This window comes from Coregonus clupeaformis, chromosome 24 (genome assembly GCF_020615455.1).
Source record: "Coregonus clupeaformis isolate EN_2021a chromosome 24, ASM2061545v1, whole genome shotgun sequence".
NCBI classification, from domain to species: Eukaryota; Metazoa; Chordata; class Actinopteri; order Salmoniformes; family Salmonidae; genus Coregonus; species Coregonus clupeaformis.
Window position 1 is genome coordinate 19257251 of NC_059215.1, and position 21431 is coordinate 19278681.

Genomic DNA, 21431 nt, shown 5'->3' on the forward strand with positions numbered 1-21431 from the left:
ATTAATTTCCACTAGATATACTAATTTTAAAACCAGATCACAGATGTGGATTACATTAGAGACTTCTGTGGTCTCCACAGAGTTGGGTAGGACTGCCTTCAGTTCCTTTGCACCTTATTTATGGAACAAACTGCAGATCCAACTTAAGTTAGACACTCTGGTGTTCCTTACCCATTTTTAAAATGTTATGGAGGATCAATATGATGTTGTCTTGTGATTGTTTCTGTTGAATTGTGTTTTATGTTTTGTATGTTTGAAATGTTCTTGTCTGTATGTCTAAAACTGTACGTCAACATGTTTACACAGGGCACAGCCGTAAAAGAGATCCAGGTCTCAGTCTGTTTTTCCCTGTTAAAATAAAGATTTTAAAAAAATAATGTGACGCTTAGCAATCAGGCCAAAGAGTTCAATCTTGGCTTCATCAGACCAGAGAATCTTGTTTCTCATGGTCTGAGAGTCTTTAGGTGCCTTTTGGCAAACTCCAAGCGGGCTGTCATGTGACTTTTACAGAGGTGTGGTTTCCGTCTGGCCGCTCTACCATAAAGGCCTGATTGGTGGAGTACTGCAGAGATGGTTGTCCTTCTGGAAGGTTCTCCCATCTCCACAGAGGATCTCTGGAGCTCTGTCAGAGTGACCATCAGGTTCTTGGTCACCTCCCAGACCAAGGCCCTTCTCCCCCGATTGCTCAGTTTGACTGGGCGACCAGCTCTAGAAAGAGTCTTGGTGGTTCCAAACTTCTTCCATTTAAGAACGATTGAGGCCACTGTGTTCTTGGGGACCTTCAATGCTGCAGAAATGTTTTGGTACCCTTCCCCAGATCTGTGCCTCGACACAATCCTTTCTTGGAGCTCTACAGACAATTCCTTCGACCTCATGGCATGGTTTTTGCTCTGACATGCACTGTGTTTGTAATATACAGTACCAGTCAAGCTTTAAGATGTCCCTTCACTGGAACTAAGGGGCCTAGCCCGAACCATTAAAAACATCCCCAGACCATTATTCATCCTCCACCAAACTTTCCAGCTGGCACTATGCATTCGGGCAGGTAGAGTTCTGCTGGCATTCGCCAAACCCAGATTCGTCCGTCGGACTGTCAGATGGTGAAGTGTGTTTCATCACTCCAGAGGACGTGTTTCCACTGCTCCACAGTCCAATGGCGGTGAGCTTTACACCACTCCAGCTGACGCTTGGCATTGCGCATGGTGATCTTAGGCTTGTGTGCGGCTTCTCGATTTTATACACCTGTCAGCAACTGGTGTGGCTGAAATAGCCAAATCCACTAATATGAAGGGGTGTCCACATACTTTTGTATATATAGTGTACATCGATACTATTTTCAATGCCAACCTGGAACATTTCCCAGTCCTCGTGATCAAAACAATCTTGAAGTGTAGATTCCGATTGGTCAGACCAACGTTGAACAGTCCATGCCACAGGTACTTCCTGTTTAGGTTTCTGCCTTTAGGAGGGGAGGAGCAAAATGGAGGCGTGATCTGATTTGCCGAAGGGAGGGGTGGGCCTTTTAGCCGCCCCGGAAGGGGGAGTAGCAATGAGTGTTCAATGTGCGAGGAGTACAGGAGATGTGTTGCTAGAATTTCGGTAGCATTTTTCTCAGATTTACTTTATTAAAGTCCCCAGCTACAATAAATGCAGCCTCAGGATATGCGGTTTCCAGTTTGCACAAAGTCCAGTGTAGTTTAGGGTTGGGCGGCATCCAGATTTATTTTATACTGTCATGTCATACCATTTCTGTACCGTATACGGTATTACCAGAAGTTTTTTTTTTTTTTTGTTTTGGGGGGGGCGCACAAAACAATTTAGGCAACAGTTACCTTGTTCCAGGAGGGGATTGAATGTCTCTGCTGTAACCAAGAAGCATGATCTTGACATCTAGCCACTTAGCTAGCAAACCAAATGCATAGCTGGAGCCCTGAGCTGGATATAATTTATTTGACACATCTTACATTTCTTATAGTTATACTTAACTTATAATTATAAGCAGTGGCATAGTACACACCCCTGCAGACCCCGGGAATATACACGGCAGTGACGATGACCGAAGAAAATTATCTCGGGAGGTAAAGCGGTCTGCATTTGATGGTGAGGTATTCCAGATCGGGAGAACAAAAGGATTTGAGATCCTGTACGTTACCACAATCACAACATGAGTAGTTAATTATAAAACATGCACCTCCACCTTTCTTTTTCCAGGAGAGTTCTTTCTTCCTGTCCGCACAATGGACGGAGAACCCCACTGGCTGAATGGACGGGGATGATTCAGTAAAACAGAGTGTTACAGTCCCTGATGTCTCTTTGGAAGGAGATTCTCTCCTTGAGCTTGTGTACTGAACGTTAGAGAGTAATATACTCGGAAGAGGTGGATTGTATGCACGCCTCCCGAGTCTTACTAGGAGCCCACTCCTCCTTCCTCTTCTCCAGAATCAGCGTTTTAGTGCAGCCCCCGGGATGAATGGAACTTCCTCGGGGAGTTCAAACACCAATTCAGGGAAGTCTAATTTCTGGTAGAAATGCTAGTGACCGCCGATCTAATATCCCAAAGTTATTTTCGGCTGTAGGTAATAACGCAAGAAATGGTCTGAGCAAATAATGTAGGAAATGACAACAAAATATACTGCAAAGTTGGCTAGGAGCTCCTAGAAACAGGGCAACCATGTCTTTCCTGACTTCTCTTTGGCCCTCATATAGTTGTGCTGTCATGGAGCTGATGAAGCTAAATCTTACTACCATGGCCTGTCCTCAACCCTGCCTCATCTTACACCATCAAATCATTACTGCTGTTCACAGCTTAGATGACTCACGATTGACTGGCCAATATATCCTACAGCAGTCCCACTCCAACCTATGTGTAACTGGTCTGGCTGTGTAGCTGTATGTCATGTTTGAAACCTAAAGAAAAGCTAGTTGACAGCTTGATGTTATCCATTGATCTAACATGGTGTGAATTAACTGCCCTACAAAAGGCAAAATGCAGTAACTATGAATTTGGTCAGAAATATTTGATTGGTTGTAATGGCCAGGTATATTATCTGATTAATGTGATATTTAGTTTCCTGACACAAGAACAACAACCTCTCCCTCAACGTGACCAAGACAAAGGAGATGATTGTGGACTACAGGAAAAAAAAGAGGACTGAGCACGCCCCCATTCTCATCGACGAGGCTGTAGTGGAACAGGTTGAGAGCTTCAAGTTCCTTGGTGTCCACATCACCAACTAACTATCATGGTCCAAACACACCAAGACAGTTGTGAAGAGGGCACGACAAAGCCTATTCCCCCTCAGGAGACTGAAAAGATTTGGCATGGGTCCTCAGATCCTCAAAAGGTTATACAGCTGCACCATCGAGAGCATCCTGACTGGTTGCATCACCGCCTGGTATGGCAACTGCTCGGCCTCCGACCGCAAGGCACTACAGAGGGTAGTGCGTACGGCCCAGTACATCACTGGGGCCAAGCTTCCTGCCATCCAGGACCTCTATACCAGCCGGTGTCAGAGGAAGGCCCTCAAAATTGTCAAAGACTCCAGCCACCCTAGTCATAGACTGTTCTCTCTGCTACCGCACGGCAAGCGGTACCGGAGCGCCAAGTCTAGGTCCAAAAGGCTTCTCAACAGCTTCTACCCCCAAGCCATACGACTCCTGAACAGCTAATCATTGCTACCCGGACTATTTGCACTGCCCCCCCACCCCCACCCCCCTCTTTTACGCTGCTGCAACTCTGTCTATTATTTATGCATAGTCACTTTAACTCTACCCACATGTACATATTACCTCAATTACCTCGACTAGCCGGTGCCCCCGCACATTGATTCTGCACCGGTACCCCCCTGTATATAGTCTCCGTACTGTTATTTTATTTTACTGCTGCTCTTTAGTTATTTGCTTTTATTTATTTTACTTAACACTTAAAAAATATATATATCTTTAAAAAATGCATTGTTGGTTAAGAGCTTGTAAGTAAGCATTTCACCTGTTGTATTCGGCGCATGTGGAAAATAAAATTTGATTTGATTTAATTTGAGAACAAGCCAATTGATCAGAGTATATAATGGAGATTCAGAAATTGCGGTCTGTCGAGACAGAAGACTTTGAAGTCAGATTTTGCAGTAAAAATAATTACGTAGTTACTGCATTTTGCCTTTGTAGGGCAGAATAGTTCCACTGCAATGACTGTGCAGAATGTACAGTTGCAACCCTATAGCTGTCAGATCCACATCTTCAATTTTGTTACCAAGAGTCACACAGAAAGAAATGCCATCTATCAAATTACTCAGGAACTTGCTTCACTGGAGATGACTAAACACGATCAAAATCATGACCAACATCATTACCCAGTCATCATTCAATTCATAACCACAAAGCTCTTCGATGAGTCATCCATTAAAACAGTAGTGACTTGTACAGTGAGGGAAAAAAGTATTTGATCCCCTGCTGATTTTGTACGTTTGCCCTCTGACAAAGACATGATCAGTCTATAATTTTTATGGTAGGTTTATTTGAACAGTGAGAGACAGAATAACAACAAAAAAATCCAGAAAAACGCATGTCAAAAATGTTATAAATTGATTTGCATTTTAATGAGGGAAATAAGTATTTGACCCTTCTGCAAAACATGACTTAGTACTTGGTGGCAAAACCCTTGTTGGCAATCACAGAGGTCAGACGTTTCTTGTAGTTGGCCACCAGGTTTGCACACATCTCAGGAGGGATTTTGTCCCACTCCTCTTTGCAGATCTTCTCCAAGTCATTAAGGTTGAGGCTGACGTTTGGCAACTCGAACCTTCAGCTCCCTCCACAGATTTTCTATGGGATTAAGGTCTGGAGACTGGCTAGGCCACTCCAGGACCTTAATGTGCTTCTTCTTGAGCCACTCCTTTGTTGCCTTGGCCGTGTGTTTTGGATCATTGTCATGCTGGAATACCCATCCACAACCCATTTTCAATGCCCTGGCTGAGGGAAGGAAGTTCTCACCCAATATTTGACGGTACATGGCCCCGTCCATCGTCCCTTTGATGCGGTGAAGTTGTCCTGTCCCCTTAGCAGAAAAACACCCCCAAAACATAATGTTTCCACCTCCATGTTTGACGTGGGGATGGTGTTCTTGGGGTCATAGGCAGCATTCCTCCTCCTCCAAACACGGCGAGTTGAGTTGATGCCAAAGAGCTCCATTTTGGTCTCATCTGACCACAACACTTTCACCCAGTTCTCCTCTGAATCATTCAGATGTTCATTGGCAAACTTCAGACGGGCCTGTATATGCGCTTTCTTGAGCAGGGGGACCTTGCGGGCGCTGCAGGATTTCAGTCCTTCACGGCATAGTGTGTTACCAATTGTTTTCTTGGTGACTATGGTCCCAGCTGCCTTGAGATCATTGACAAGATCCTCCTGTGTAGTTCTGGGCTGATTCCTCACCGTTCTCATGATCATTGCAACTCCACGAGGTGAGATCTTGCATTGAGTCCCAGGCCGAGGGAGATTGACAGTTATTTTGTGTTTCTTCCATTTGCGAATAATCGCACCAACTGTTGTTGTTGTGGAAAATAACCACTATACTTTATTACAAATAAGGTCTGACACAGTTTTTGTTGCATCAAGAAATGACTTTATTAAAGTTTTCAACAAAGCCGATACCCGTCTGTAGAGGGGCACCCATTTTTTTTTTTTTTTTGGGGGAATGGATCAGCTTAATATTGCAGATAGATTGTATCTTCTATCAATGTAATTGTCTGCATCACTTCCAATCCCACTTCCAATTATTTTTTATATATATACTCCCCTTTATTACTTTTCAACCCCACCATCCTTTCCCTACTTGGAGTAAATTAGTGAACAACAATGCCCAGGCCTCTACTTCCGGTCTATACTTACTATCTACACCTTATGGACAGAGTTAATTTTACAATAATTATATTATATACAGTGGGGAGAACAAGTATATGATACACTGCCGATTTTGCAGGTTTTCCTACTTACAAAGCATGTCGAGGTCTGTAATTTTTATCATAGGTACACTTCAACTGTGAGAGACGGAATCTAAAACAAAAATCCAGAAAATCACATTGTATGATTTTTAAGTAATTAATTTGCATTTTATTGCATGACATAAGTATTTGATACATCAGAAAAGCAGAACTTAATATTTGGAACAGAAACCTTTGTTTGCAACTACAGAGATCATATGTTTCCTGTAGGTCTTGACCAGGTTTGCACACACTGCAGCAGGGATTTTGGCCCACTCCTCCATACAGACCTTCTCCAGATCCTTCAGGTTTCGGGGCTGTCGCTGGGCAATACGGACTTTCAGCTCCCTCCAAAGATGTTCTATTGGGTTCAGGTCTGGACACTGGCTAGGCCACTCCAGGACCTTGAGATGCTTCTTACGGAGCCACTCCTTAGTTGCCATGGCTATGCGTTTTGGGTCGTTGTCATGCTGGAAGACCCAGCCACGACCCATCTTCAATGCTCTTACTGAGGGAAGGAGGTTGTTGGCCAAGATCTCGCGATACATAGCCCCATCCATCTTCCCCTCAATACGGTGCAGTCGTCCTGTCCCCTTTGCAGAAAAGCATCCCCAAAGAATGATGTTTCCACCTCCATGCTTCACGGTTGGGATGGTGTTCTTGGGGTTGTACTCATCCTTCTTCTTCCTCCAAACACGGCGAGTGGAGTTTAGACCAAAAAGCTCTATTTTTGTCTCATCAGACCACATGACCTTCTCCCATTCCTCCTCTGGATCATCCAGATGGTCATTGGCAAACTTCAGACGGGCCTGGACATGCGCTGGCTTGAGCAGGGGGACCTTGCGTGTGCTGCAGGATTTTAATCCATGACGGCGTAGTGTGTTACTAATGGTTTTCTTTTAGACTGTGGTCCCAGCTCTCTTCAGGTCATTGACCAGGTCCTGCCGTGTAGTTCTGGGCTGATCCCTCACCTTCCTCATGATCATTGATGCCCCACGAGGTGAGATCTTGCATGGAGCCCCAGACCGAGGGTGATTGACCGTCATCTTGAACTTCTTCCATTTTCTAATAATTGCACCAACAGTTGTTGCCTTCTCACCAAGCTGCTTGCCTATTGTCCTGTAGCCCATCCCAGCCTTGTGCAGGTCTACAAATGTATCCCTGATGTCCTTACACAGCTCTCTGGTCTTGGCCATTGTGGAGAGGTTGGAGTCTGTTTGATTGAGTGTGTGGACAGGTGTCTTTTATACAGGTAATGAGTTCAAACAGGTGCAGTTAATACAGGTAATGAGTGGAGAACAGGAGGGCTTCTTAAAGAAAAACTAACAGGTCTGTGAGAGCCGGAATTCTTACTGGTTGGTAGGTGATCAAATACTTATGTCATGCAATAAAATGCAAATGAATTACTTAAAAATCATACAATGTCATTTTCTTGATTTTTGTTTTAGATTCCGTCTCTCACAGTTGAAGTGTACCTATGATAAAAATGACAGACCTCTACATGCTTTGCAAGTAGGAAAACCTGCAAAATCGGCAGTGTATCAAATACTTGTTCTCCCCACTGTATATATATATATATATATATATTTTTTTTTGCTCCTGAACTTCTTCTACTCTCAACCTCTCCGATCATTTTCATGGTGTCCATCCGGTTTGCTTCTATATGCCATATCTTTCTAACTGTGCTCCTTCCCAAAAGCTCCCAACATACAACCTATATACTTATTATGGACACAGTATGCTTACATTATTAGCTATCTTTGTTATTATTTGTTGTTATTTGTTATTAGTCCCATCCTTCAACTCTATTCAATACCTCCCATCTATCTCTTAACACCATCCATATAGGATTTCTATTTGTCATATATATTTCAACCGTACTGTGATGTTTCACAAAAATTCTGAACCTCTCTATTCTCATTGCTTCTACAGATTGTGAATTAAAAATAAACATTTTTGCTAAAAGTATTATTATATTATTGATTGATTGACTATGACTTTTCAGATCACCCAGTAATGCTATCTGCAAGGTTAGTTCCAGGTAAATATTGCAATCCTTTAGCCATTCCTGGACCTGTGTCCAAAAAACAAGCTACAAATGGACAGAACCAAAACAAATGATCTAATGATTCTGTCTCTTCACAGCAAAACCTGCAGAGCTGGGAAGATTGTATCCCCCATATAAATAACATTCTATTGGTAGCAAGAATTTTATATCATAATTTAAATTGAAAGATTCTAATTTTTGAATCCGGTGTCGTTTTGCGTGTCAGTTCATAAACACTATGCCATGGGATCGGTACGTCAAAGATCTCTTCCCAACTATTTTGCAATCTATATGGGACGGCTGTCAATCCTTTGGTCCTTAAGTGAAACTGATATACTTTTTTATTTATCACAGTTTTCCTTAACCAATTATGTTCTTTAATGCAAGGCCGACAGACAAGTTCCTTACTTTCTCCCCCTTCCACTTTCCTCTTCCATTTTTGCGGTAAGGCTGCAATTATTTGGTTGTAATTTTGGGTAGAGCAGACATTTCCATATGTTTTTGTTAGCTGCATGTGCGACATAACTCCACCAGTCCTACCGATGATATCATTTACGAAGATCATACCTTTTTTAAACATTCTGTCAAAAAATAAAGGTTTTTTGTCAATTAGTATATTTGAATTTAACCACAATATTTGTTGCATTATTTGTTCTGTCGTTTCTGGAGGATTAAATTGAAATTGCAACCAACTTTCTATGGCTTGTTTTAGAAATAGTGACATTTGGGAGATGATTTCCTTTTCAAATAACTGAAAGTGAGAGGTTGTAATCTGAATAAAGGGGAAAAGGCCTTTCTTGAACATTGGGTGAGACAATCTTACTAATTTGCTTGAGAACCAGTTCGGATTTAAGTATAACTTTTGTATGACTGAAGCTTTTAGTGATAGGTCTAATGCTTTAATATTTAATAATTTCTGTCCTCCGAATTCATATTCATTATATAAATATGCTCTTTTAATTTTGTCTGGCTTGCCGTTCCAAATAAAATTGAATATTTTTTTCTCATATAATTTAAAAGACTGTTCGCTAGGCGTAGGCAAGACTGGGATAATACTAAAGAGTTAATCAGGGTGATTTTTCCACAAATTGACAGGTATTTTCCTTTCCATGGTAGTAAGATCTTATCTATTTTTGCTAACTTTCTATTAAAATTTATTGAAGTGAGATCATTTATTTCCTTTGGGATATGTATTCCGAGTATATCCACATCACCATCAGACCATTTTATTGGTAAACTACATGGTAATATAAATTTTTTATTTTTTAGTGATCCAATACGTAATATAGTACATTTGTCATAATTTGGTTGTAATCCAGAGAGGTTAGAAAATGTATCTACATCCTCTATGAGGCTGTGGAGGGATTCTAGTTGTGGATTTAAAAGAAAACATGAATCATCAGCGTACAATGACACCTTTGTTTTTAAGCCCTGTATTTCTTATCCTCTGATATTATTATTGGATCTGATTTTAATAGCTAACATCTCGATGGCCACAATAAATAGATATGCCCATAGTGAACATCCTTGTTTCACCCATTCTTAAGGTCTCCCTCCATCTTATATAGTCCTCTTCAGTTTTCCCGCTCTTTTATTGCTCCGCCCACTTCCTTTGTCCCTGAGGACGGCTGAACTATTACTCCAACCAGTCACCCGCTCCCCTGTCTTGCACACACACTCATGTTTAGCTTAAACATGACAGGCCCTAAATCACACAAACCTCACCCCCTCAAGCTGTAATAAATCAAGAAGATACCAAGGAGACAAAGGTCTAGCCCAAACTCTATTCAACCCTGGTGCCGCTCCCTTCACTGTGTTTGAAGAGAGAGACAAAAACAAACGGCCCAATTCAGTTAGCCACAAATAATGTTAACTATATGTTCATGATTAACTCAATTTCATCTGATAATCCATAAAAAATACACATCATTGTCACCTTCTCACCAAGCTGCTTGGCGATGGTCTTGTAGCCCATTCCAGCCTTGTGTAGGTCTACAATCTTGTCCCTGACCTCCTTGGAGAGCTCTTTGGTCTTGGCCATGGTGGAGAGTTTGGAATCTGATTGATTGATTGCTTGCTTCTGTGGACAGGTGTCTTTTATACAGGTAACAAACTGAGATTAGGAGCACTCCCTTTAAGAGTGTGCTCCTAATCTCAGCTCTTTACCTGTATAAAAGACACCTGGGAGCCAGAAATCTTTCTGATTGAGAGGGGTCAAATATTTATTTCCCTAATTAAAATGTAAATCAATTTATAACATTTTTGACATGCGTTTTTCTGGACTTTTTTGTTGTTATTCTGTCTCTCACTGTTCAAATAAACCTACCATTAAAATTATAGACTGATCATTTCTTTGTCAGTGGGCAAACGTACAAAACCAGCAGGGGATCAAATACTTTTTTCCCTCACTGTACATGCCATACAGCTGGTACTACCAGAGAAGCTACAAATGCAAGTGTTCGTGTTCAGACAATGATTAATCCTTCCTTATCAAAGAAAATACCAGCTTGCATGTGGGCACAAAAGTCAAGGTTAAAGTCCCTCTCTCAATAGACCTACTTAGGGAAACAAATAAAAAAAGTGTGTCAAATACAGTAACGGTAAATTTGTATTTATTATGGATCCCCATTAGCTGCTTCCAAGGCAGCAGCTACTCTTCCTGGGGTCCAGCAAAATTAAGGCAGCTATACATTTTAAAAACATTACAATACATTCATAACAGATTTCACAACATATTAAGTGTGTGCCCTCAGGCCTCTACTCTACTACCACACATCTATAACACAAAATCCACGTATACATGTGTGTATAGTGCGTATGTTATTGTGTGTTTGTATGCATGTGGCTATGTTTGTGTTGCTTCACAGTCCCCGCTGTTCCATAAGGTGTATTTTTATCTGTTTTTTAAATCTAATTTTGCTGCTGGCATGAGTTACTTGACGTGGAATAGAGTTCCAAGTAGTCATGGCTCTATGTAGTACTGTGCGCCTCCCATAGTCTGTTCTTGACTTGGGGACTGTGAAGAGACCTCTGGTGGCATGTCTTGTGGGGTATGCATGGGTGTCCGAGCTGTGTGCCAGTAGTTCAAACAGACAACTCGGTGCATTCAACATGTCAATACCTCTCACAAATAGTGATGAAGTCAATCTCTCCTCCACTTTGAGCCAGGGGGCCCTTGGATGTACACAGAAAGCTAACATTAATAATATGCATGTCAATCGCTGTGCTGCCCTGTTCTGAGCCAATTACAATTTTCCTAAGTCCGTCTTTGTGGCACCTGACCACACGACTGAACAGCAGTCCAGGTGCGACAAAACTAGGGCCTGTAGGACCTACCTTGTTGATAGCACTGTTAAGAATGCAGAGCAGCGCTTTATTATAGACAGACTTCTCCCCATCCTAGCTACTGTTGTATCAATATGTTTTGACCATGACAGTTTACAATCCAGCGTTACACCAAGAAATGGAGTCTCATCAACTTGCTCAATTTCCACATTATTCATTACAAGATTTAGTTGAGGTTTAGGGTTTAGTGAATGATTTGTCCCAAATACAATGCTTGTAGGTTTTTTTTATATTTAGGACTAACTTATTCCTTTCCACCCATTCTGAAACGAACTGCAGCTCTTTATTAAGTGTTGCTGTCATTTCAGTCGCTGTGGTAGCTGACTTGTATTGTGTTGAGTCATCCGCATACATAGACTCACTGGCTTTACTCAAAGCCAGTGGCATGTCGTTAGTAAAGACTGAAAAAAAGTAAGGGGCCTAGGCAGCTGCCCTTGAGAATTCCTGATTCTACCTGGATTTTGTTGGAGAGGAACACCCTGTTTTCTGTTAGACAGGTAACTCTTTATCCACTATATAGCAGGGGGTGTAAAGCCATAACACAAACGTTTTTCCAGCAACAGACTATGATCGAAAATGTCAAAAGCCACACTGAAGTCTAACAAAACAGCCCCCCCAATCTTTTTATCATCAATTTCTCTCAGCCAATCATCAGTCATTTGTGTAAGTGTTGTGCTTGTTGAATGTCCTTCCTATAAGCATGCTGAAAGTCTGTTGTCAATTTGTTTACTGTAAAATAGCAAACACAATTTTTTCCAAAAGTTTACTAAGGGTTGGTAACAGGCTGATTGGTCGGCTATTTGAGCCAGTTAAGGGGGCTTTCACTATTCTTAGGTAGGGGAATAACTTTTGCTTCCCTCCATGGCTGAGGGCACACACTTTCTAGTAGGGTTTAATTGAAGATATGGCAAATAGAGTGGCAATATCATCCGCTACTATCCTCAGTAATTTTCCATCCAAGTTGTCAGACCCCGGTGGCTTTTTTCACCTCTTAAACACTTACTTTACGGAAAACTATTACAATGCTTGTATTTCATAATTTGGTCAGATATACTTGGATGTTGTGTCAGCGTTTGTTGCTGGCATGTCATGCCTAAGTTTGCTAATCTTGCCAATGAAGAGATCATTAAAGTAGTTAGCAATATCAGTGGGATTTGTGATGAATGAGCCATCTGATTCAATTAATTATGGAGCGGAGTTTGCCTTTTTGCCCAAAATTTCATTTAAGGTGCTCCAAAGCTTTTTACTATCATTCCTTATGTCCATTTGTCTTTGTTTCATAGTGTAGTTTCTTCTTCTTTTTATTCCATTTGGTCACATGATTTCTCAATTTGCAGTATGTTTGCCAATCGGTTGTACAGCCAGACCTATCTGCCATCTCTTTTGCCTCATCCCTCTCAACCATACCATTTTTCAATTCCTCATCAATCCACGGGAAATTAACAGTTTTACAGTCATTTTCTTCATGGGTGCATTCTTATTAGTAACTGGGATAAGCAATTTCATAAAATGTGTCAAGTGCAGCGTCTGGTTGCTCGTCATTACACACCACGGACCAACAAATATTCTTCACATCAACAACATAGGAATCACTACAAAACTTCTTATATGACCTCTTATACACAATATTAGGCCCAGCCTCTGGAACTTTGGTTTTCCTAGATATGGCTACTATTTTGTGATCACTAAATCCGATGGATTTGGATACTGCTTTCAAACAAATTTCTGCAGCATTAGTAAATATATGATCAATACATGTTGATGATTTCATTCCTGTACTGTTCGTAACTACCCTGGTAGGTTGATTGATAATCTGAACCAGGTTGCAGGCACTAGTTACAGTTTGAAGCTTTCTCTTGAGTGGGCAGCCTGATGAAAGCCAGTCAATATTTAAATCACCCAGAAAGTATACCTCTCTATTGATTTCACATATATTATCAAGCATTTCACATGTTATCCAGATACTGACTGTTAGCACTTGGTGGTCTGTAGCAGTTTCCCGCCAGAATGAGCTTTAGGTGAGGTAGTTGAACCTGTAGCCATATTACTTCAACAGTATTTAACATGAGATCCTCTCTAAGCTTTACAGGAATGTGGTTCTGAATATAGACCGCAACACCACCCCGTTGGCAATTCTGTATTTTCTGTAAATGTCATAACCTTGTATTGCTACCACTGTATCATCAAAGGTATTATCTAAGTGAGTTTCAGAGATTGTCAGAATATGAATGTCATCTGTTACTAGCAAATTATTGATTTCATGAACCTTGTTTCTTAAGCTACATATGTTAACGTGGGCTATTTTTAACACTTTTCTGGGATGCTTGATTATTTTTCTTGCTTTACTGTAAGCTTAGCATAGTTAAGACATACTTGTGTTGTTTTTATTAGTGCAGGGTGAGCTGCACACAGTGGACTTCCTACTAGGGCACACCACCTCAGTGCTAACAGTTTTACTCTGGTTCTACTCTGGTTCACAGGCATTTGATTACTGCATACAATAGCTGTAGGATCAGCAGAGGCATTCCGGGAGGTAAGAGGGACATAAATTAGGTTATTTACATTGTGTCTCCCAACGCCCCTAGGATAATGTACATTTGATGAAGCATTATGACAACTCAATGACACAATGGTAGGGATTAAATGAGCTGGACTTGGGTCATTGACAAGTCATTGTCTCAACGCAGCCTTATAATGCTGTGAAAGGATCCAGGAACCCAAATGATTTGGGTGGATCCCATCCTCCTTATAATACGAGCTTTGTTTCCAGAAGGTATCAAAATTGTCAGTAAATGTTACACCCACAGAGCTGCAATAGTCTCATAGCCAGTTATGGTGGTGTGCAACTTGAATGTCCTACCATCCTACTGTCCCCAGCTTTTCATCGTCATCTCATCTTCTCTCAGTCATGTGTCCGTCACACTCCTATGACTGTTTGCTCAGCCTAATTTTGGATGTCATATTTTGGTACTTCTTATTGGTCATGCAGCAGACTTCTAACAGACATTACTGCACTGTTGGCACTAGGGACACAAGTATTTTGCTACACCCGCAATAACATCTGCTAGATACAGTGTGTGTATGCGACCAATACAATTTGACTTGGTTTTGATTTGATAAAGCTGTTTCATTCTTCTTCATACTCAATATCCTGAGTATATAATTTAAGAGAGACAACAGTAGTATACTTGCTCATACTGTCGAAAGAGCAGCGTTGGCTACTGTGGTGGAAGATAAGAAGTAGACAGGTCTTACCTGTTCTTAATTCTTGTGGTGATGTGGTTAAGAATGCTACACTCACAGAGAACATATGTTGGTCCCGTGTAGCTCAGTTGGTAGAGCATGGCGTTTGCAACACCAGGGTTGTGGGTTCGATTCCCACGGGGGTCCAGTATGAAAATGTATGCACTCACTAACTGTAAATCGCTCTGGATAAGAGCGTCAACTAAAATGTAAACATAGAGAATCTTGGCATAACAAATATGGACATAGCCAAGAGAAGAAAAAAAACATGAAGAGTGAGGAAGAACCTTTCCTTATGAAGTGCTTGAGCAATGATCAACAAGTTATTTCAATACTTCTGAGGAGAACAACAGTGGAAAATGTTTGTTGACTTACCCTATCACATGCGTTGGCTGAGAACAAAGGGTCTGCCAATGCTGTGTATATTGTCAGGATGCTGGATGCCTCTGTAACATGACAGAGCAGCCTAAAGTTGGGACCAGTAAAGGGGCAGGGACAGTGGAACAGTAGCCACAATATAAAGAGAGAAAGCAAAAGAGAGAGGGAGGAAGGGAGGGAGGGGAAAGTGGGGAGGTAGAGTGAGGGAGGGAGGTAGCGAGAAAAAAACACTACCAAGGTTGCTTCATACAATAATAAATGAAAATAACAGGAAAAGGTGTTGCTGAATAATATGGTGTGTGCCAATCCTTGCCAACAGAACATTCTGATTTATATTTCAAAGTAGCCTAGTATCTGGAATATTACTGGACTCGGTTGTGTCTATCCCTGAATTCAGTCAGTAAATTTCCGAATAAAATGCATCAGCACAACAAGGCAACAACATAACATGTTGACAACATTTACAAAATAAATTCATACATTACCTTGTCGAGTAAAGTTATAAATAGAGCGTAATCATGAAGTTAGAACTGTTCGGTCTGTCTTTGTTAAGTGAAAGCGAATTCCCGAAAGAAATCGGTCAGTGTATCGTCCGTTCATTGGTTATTCCATTCAAATCAGGAAGTGAAAAACCGAAATCGTTTATTTGCTCACTTGCGCTGTACGCGCGCTCACCAGGCATTAGGATAACTCTTCCTTGAGTTTCTGCCAATTATGCAATGTCAGGATATCACTTCACTTAAAGTAATATAACACTAAAATGTTCATGTCAATGTTTTTATGTTGTTCTCTATCATGTTCTCTATCATATCGTATATTGAATGAAGATGTGACAAACAGGACTACAGTAGCCTAATATAATATCTAGCCTAGGCTACTCAATAACATAAAATATGTATTTGACATATTTGTTTAAAATGTTTACAACACCTCTAAAAATGACATCAGGAATGGTATGTTTACAACACCTCTAAAAATGATATCCGTTTAGTATCTCAAAGATTTGCAATTAGACCAATCTAGCTCAAAGTCCGTTGAACTCCAGGATGCTTTTGGATAAAATGACAGTGAGTCACTGCACCTTTACCTCCACCCTGTATAAACTCACTGAAAGGATGCCATCACTTCAGAATGATACGAAAGCCTAATGGGCTCCAGTTGTAGGCCTGAAGTTCAATTTGGCATCAGGTCTGTTACGGATCAGGAGAATAGAGCTCGCCAGCTTGTAGTCCTAAAAACTGGAAATGAGTTACCTCTGGTTCAGCCATTCCTATGCGGAAAATAGGGTTTTGGGATAAATGCCGAAAATAAGGTCTGAGGTTAACACATGCTTAGGAGATCATATGTTTTGTTCTATGAGATAATATCAGTTGGTTAACACGACCTTAAGGAATTATGAAGCCTTTTATGTGCTTTGTTTTTTCTATTACATAAATGCTTTAAAATTCACAAAAAGTGCAGATAGCTAATTAACATGATCTCATAGAACAAAACGTGTAAGATCTCCCAAGCTTGTGTTTACCACAGACCTTATTTTCGGAGTCTATCCAAAAAAAACATAAATGTTCCCCATAGGCTTTGTCCAACGAACCATGGCGGAGTTAGTGCCTACAAAAAGACGCCATTACTATTTCTCTCTATATGTGTAGCTAGACACCATTTACTGGAAATTGGAAAGCATCAACTGACTCACTGTCTGGTTGCTCAACCAATTTTGATGAAGTACAGTCAACATAAGAAACATAATTTACTGCGTTTTCAACAAATCACAAAGTGACAGATTAGTCGGCAATTTACAAATTTTATTTCAACTGTCATTTGAATTTTAAACAATATACAGTAGTATTTAGACAACAGCAAAAACATTGCCTGAAATTCAAAAAATGTCAACTGAATGCAGTAAAAAAGATTTTACATAGGAATATCACAGATCCAAAAACTGCATAGGCTGAGGAGAAAGACCCAAAGGAGACATGACATTGGTTTTTCAATATGAACAATAGGGATTACATTAGGATTAAGACAACAGACAAGTCAATCTGCTGCTCCATATGTTCACAGGACAGAAAATAACAAGTCAAATTAATAATTGCAGTCTTATAGAAGATTAATAATGTCTGAAGAAAACAGTGTATGCGTTTAGTGGTTTATGAAATCTTGGCAGTCTCCAGAAGTTGGTCTTACCTAAATAAAAAAAAGTTGTATTTATGATGCACGTCTTCTATCCACAGTTACATATAAATCAGCTGTCTTCTATAAAAACACTAACATTAATTGTAACAATAACAGAGGAACAGTTCGCAAACCAGCCTCCCATCAATGTACATAGTAATAGGAGACATTGACATGTAAATGTACAGTTGTGGCAAATATAGTGGCACCCTTGCACTGCTCTTAAATAATTCGCTATTTATTCTCAAATAAGTTGAAATACATAAACAGAACGTTTAGTAACCACTAACTCAACATTGAAGAACCAATTTAATTAGAAAATAAAAGACAAATGGCATGGACAAAATTGTCACCCATAGCTAGTACTTGGTTGCACAGCCTTTGGCCAAGATACAGTGTCTTGCAGAAGTATTCATCCCCCTTGGCGTTTTTCCTATTTTGTTGCGTTACAACCTGTACTTTAAATTTATTTTTATTTAGATTTCATGCAATGGACTGTTACGAACCCCGTGGCTTTAAAAGTCTAGGGTGGATGGAAAAGAGACCCGTAACATAACTCATGCTAATTAGAATATTGCCAACGAACAGTGAGAACAAAAATACGCCGACAACCAAAAACTTACCGTCAAACACAAAAATGTTTATTATAAAAAACACACGGTAAAGGTTTGGGGAAAAGGGGCTAAGCAGGACCCAAGGAATGAAACAATCATGTCAAAAACCCCTAAACTGATCTTGCCTGCGTCAAGAACCGCTAAGCTTACTACACAAAAATACAGTGGGTGGTCCGGTCAGGTCTAACTAGTGTTTTTAGACAAAGTTTTCCTACGGGTAGTGTATGCCCAAGGGCGACTTGATAAAAATCCCCTTTTCCCAGGAACAAACAACATAGTTACCATATGGATTAAACAGCAAATAAGTGCGTACACAAAAAAACAACACACCACAGTATCCATACTCACAAACAAGGAGTCTCTGTCAGAAAACACAACTGACTGGCTTTTAAAACAAGGGGATGTGTGATGTGATTGGGTAATGAAATCCAGAAACAGGTGGTGCAATCAGGAGAAGTGGCCACTGATTTGTCCACCTCAGCAATCAGCAGATGAACTGATGACTGACAGGGGGGACACCAACGACCTCCAATCAGGAACACAAAGAACACCTGAGAGGAAAAACACAAATACACCGTAACACTCCCACCCTTAAAAGAGCGACTCTAGTACTATCACAACACACAAAACAAATTCAAAGAGCAAAAACATCCTCACGGGATAAAAAATAAATCCTGTATCTCTAAACACGAGACAAAGCATCTGCCATCACATTATCCGAACCCTTTTTATGGTGGATCTCCAAATTATAATGTTGCACTACAAGTGCCCAACGCATAAGGCGTTGGTTCTGGTTGTACGTACGGTGGAGAAAAACCAAGGGGTTATGGTCAGTATACACTATCACCGGTAGTGCACTGGAACCAACATAGACTTCGAAGTACTGCAGAGCCATCAACAAAGCTAGAGCTTCTTGTTCAATTGTTGAATAGTTAGTTTGACATTTGTTAAATTTCCGCGAAAAATAACAGACAGGATGGTCCACTCCACTCTGGTCCGGCTGCAGTAGAACAGCACCAGCACCTCTGGCACTAGCATCTTCCTCATGTTTAAACGGCCGTTCAAAATCTGGAGCAGCAAGAACAGGGGTACTACATAAGAGTGCTTTAGCAGTGTTGAAAGCAGTGTGACAATCAGCAGACCATACACATTTTCTCGCCGGACTGAGCAAATCCGTTAATGGAGCAACTACCGCAGAGACATTTTTACAGAAACTACGGTAGTAACTAACCATCCCTAAAAAGCGGCGTAGCCCTCTTCTGGTGGTAGGTGCTGGAAATGCAGTTATAGCCGAGACCTTGGCATCAACAGGGTGCACCTGACAATGGCCGACCTGTTTGCCGAGATAATTAACAGTGGCCTTTCCAAACTCGCACTTTGCTAAGTTCAGGGTTAGAGAAGCGGCTGCTAGCCATTCACACACTACCCTTAGAGTGTTAATATGATCTGACCACTCAGTTGAATAAATTACCAGATCATCAAGGTAGGCACTACAGTTAGGAACTCCAGCCAATACTGCGTTAACCAGGCGTTGGAAAGTGGCTGGTGCGTTCCGCATACCAAATGCCATGACAGCATATTGTAGGAAGTGGTCTGGGGTCACAAAGGCAGAGATGTCGGAGGCACGTGAGGTTAACCTTTTAGAAGATCTAGTTTGGTTACATAAGTAGCAGCACCCACAGTGTCAATACAGTCATCCAGTCTGGGTAACATGAACGAGTCGGGCACTGTGACAGAATTTACCTTTCGATAGTCCGTACATAACCTGGATGTCCCATCAGGTTTGGGAACCAGAATGCACGGAGAACTCCAAGGACTTAAACTTGGCATAGCCAGGTTATTCTCCAGCAAATAACCGACCTCATCCCTCATTATCTTTCTTTTAGAGACGTTGACACGATAAGCATGTTGCTTGATAGGTGCAGCGTTTCCAACATTTATTTGTTTTATTTATTTTTATTTAAGCAGGTAAGCCAGTTGAGAACAAGTTCTCATTTACAACTGCGACCTGGCCAAGATAAAGCAAAGCAGTGCGATAAAAACAACACAGTTACATATGGAATAAAGAAAACGTACAGTCAATAACACAGTAGAAAATCTATATACAGTGTGTGCAAATGAAGTAAGTTATGGAGGTAAGGCAATAAATAGGCCATAGTGCAAAATAATTACAATTTATTATTAACACTGGAGTGAAAGTGAGGGAAAAAAAGTATTTGATCCCCTGCTGATTTTGTACGTTTGCCCACTGTCAAAGACATGATCAGTCTATAATTGTAATGGTAGGTTTATTTGAACAGTGAGAGACAGAATAACAATAAAAACATCCAGACAAACGCATGTCAAAAATGTTATCAATTGATTTGCATTTTAATGAGGGAAATAAGTATTTGACCCCTCTGCAAAACATGATTTAGTACTTGGTGGCAAAACCCTTGTTGGCAATCACAGAGGTCAGACGTTTCTTGTAGTTGGCCACCAGGTTTGCACACATCTCAGGAGGGATTTTGTTCCACTCCTCTTTCAGATCTTCTCCAAGTCATTAAGGTTTCGAGGCTGACGTTTGGCAACTCGACCTTCAGCTCCCTCCACAGATTTTCTATGGGATTAAGGTCTGGAGACTAGCTAGGCCACTCCAGGACCTTAATGTGTCTTCTTGAGCCACTCCTTTGTTGCCTTGGCCGTGTGTTTTGGGTCATTGTCATGCTGGAAATCCCATCCACGACCCATTTTCAATGCCCTGGCTGAGGGAAGGAGGTTCTCACCCAATATTTGACGGTACATGGCCCCGTCCATCGTCCCTTTGATGCGGTGAAGTTGTCCTGTCCCCTTAGCAGAAAAACACCCCCAAAGCATAATGTTTCCACCTCCATGTTTGACGGTGGGGATGGTGTTCTTGGGGTCATAGGCAGCATTCCTCCTCCTCCAAACACGGCGAGTTGAGTTGATGCCAAAGAGCTCGATTTTGGTCTCATCTGACCACAACAGTTTCACCCAGTTCTCCTCTGAATCATTCAGATGTTCATTGGCAAACTTCAGACGGGCCTGTATATGTGCTTTCTTGAGCAGGGGGACCTTGCGGGCGCTGCAGGATTTCAGTCCTTCACGGCGTAGTGTGTTACCAATTGTTTTATTGGTGACTATGGTCCCAGCTGCCTTGAGATCATTGACAAGATCCTCCCGTGTAGTTCTGGGCTGATTCCTCACCATTCTCATGATCATTGCAACTCCACGAGGTGAGATCTTGCATGGAGCCCCAGGCCGAGGGAGATTGACAGTTCTTTGTGTTTCTTCCATTTGCGAATAATCGCAACAACTGTTGTCACCGTCTCACCAAGCTGCTTGGCGATGGTCTTGTAGCCCATTCCAGCCTTGTGTAGGTCTACAATCTTGGTCTTGGCCATGGTGGAGAGTTTGGAATCTGATTGATTGATTGCTTCTGTGGACAGGTGTCTTTTATACAGGTAACAAGCTGAGATTAGGAGCACTCCCTTTAAGAGTGTGCTCCTAATCTCAGCTCGTTACCAGTATAAAAGACACCTGGGAGCCAGAAATCTTTCTGATTGAGAGGGGGTCAAATACTTATTTCCCTCATTAAAATGCAAATAAATTTATAACATGTTTGACATGCATTTTCCTGGATATTTTTGTTGT

General features: G+C 41.1%; 1 protein-coding gene across 3 annotated transcripts in view; it reads right to left on the reverse strand.

Moving 5' to 3' along the window:
- LOC121537960 (F-actin-monooxygenase mical1) overlaps positions 1-15579 on the reverse strand; it is a 48250-nt gene extending 32671 nt beyond the window's left edge. For 2 of the 3 annotated variants that reach the window (XM_041845638.2, XM_041845636.2), the window contains exons 1-2: positions 15477-15579; positions 14989-15059 (exon numbers count right to left, since the gene is read on the reverse strand). The gene's annotated coding sequence lies outside the window, so the exon portion shown is untranslated. Of the gene's footprint in view, positions 1-14988; positions 15080-15476 lie in introns of all 3 variants that reach the window. The other variant, XM_041845637.2, reaches the window with a different exon arrangement.
- Between the last annotated feature and the right edge of the window lie 5852 nt (positions 15580-21431).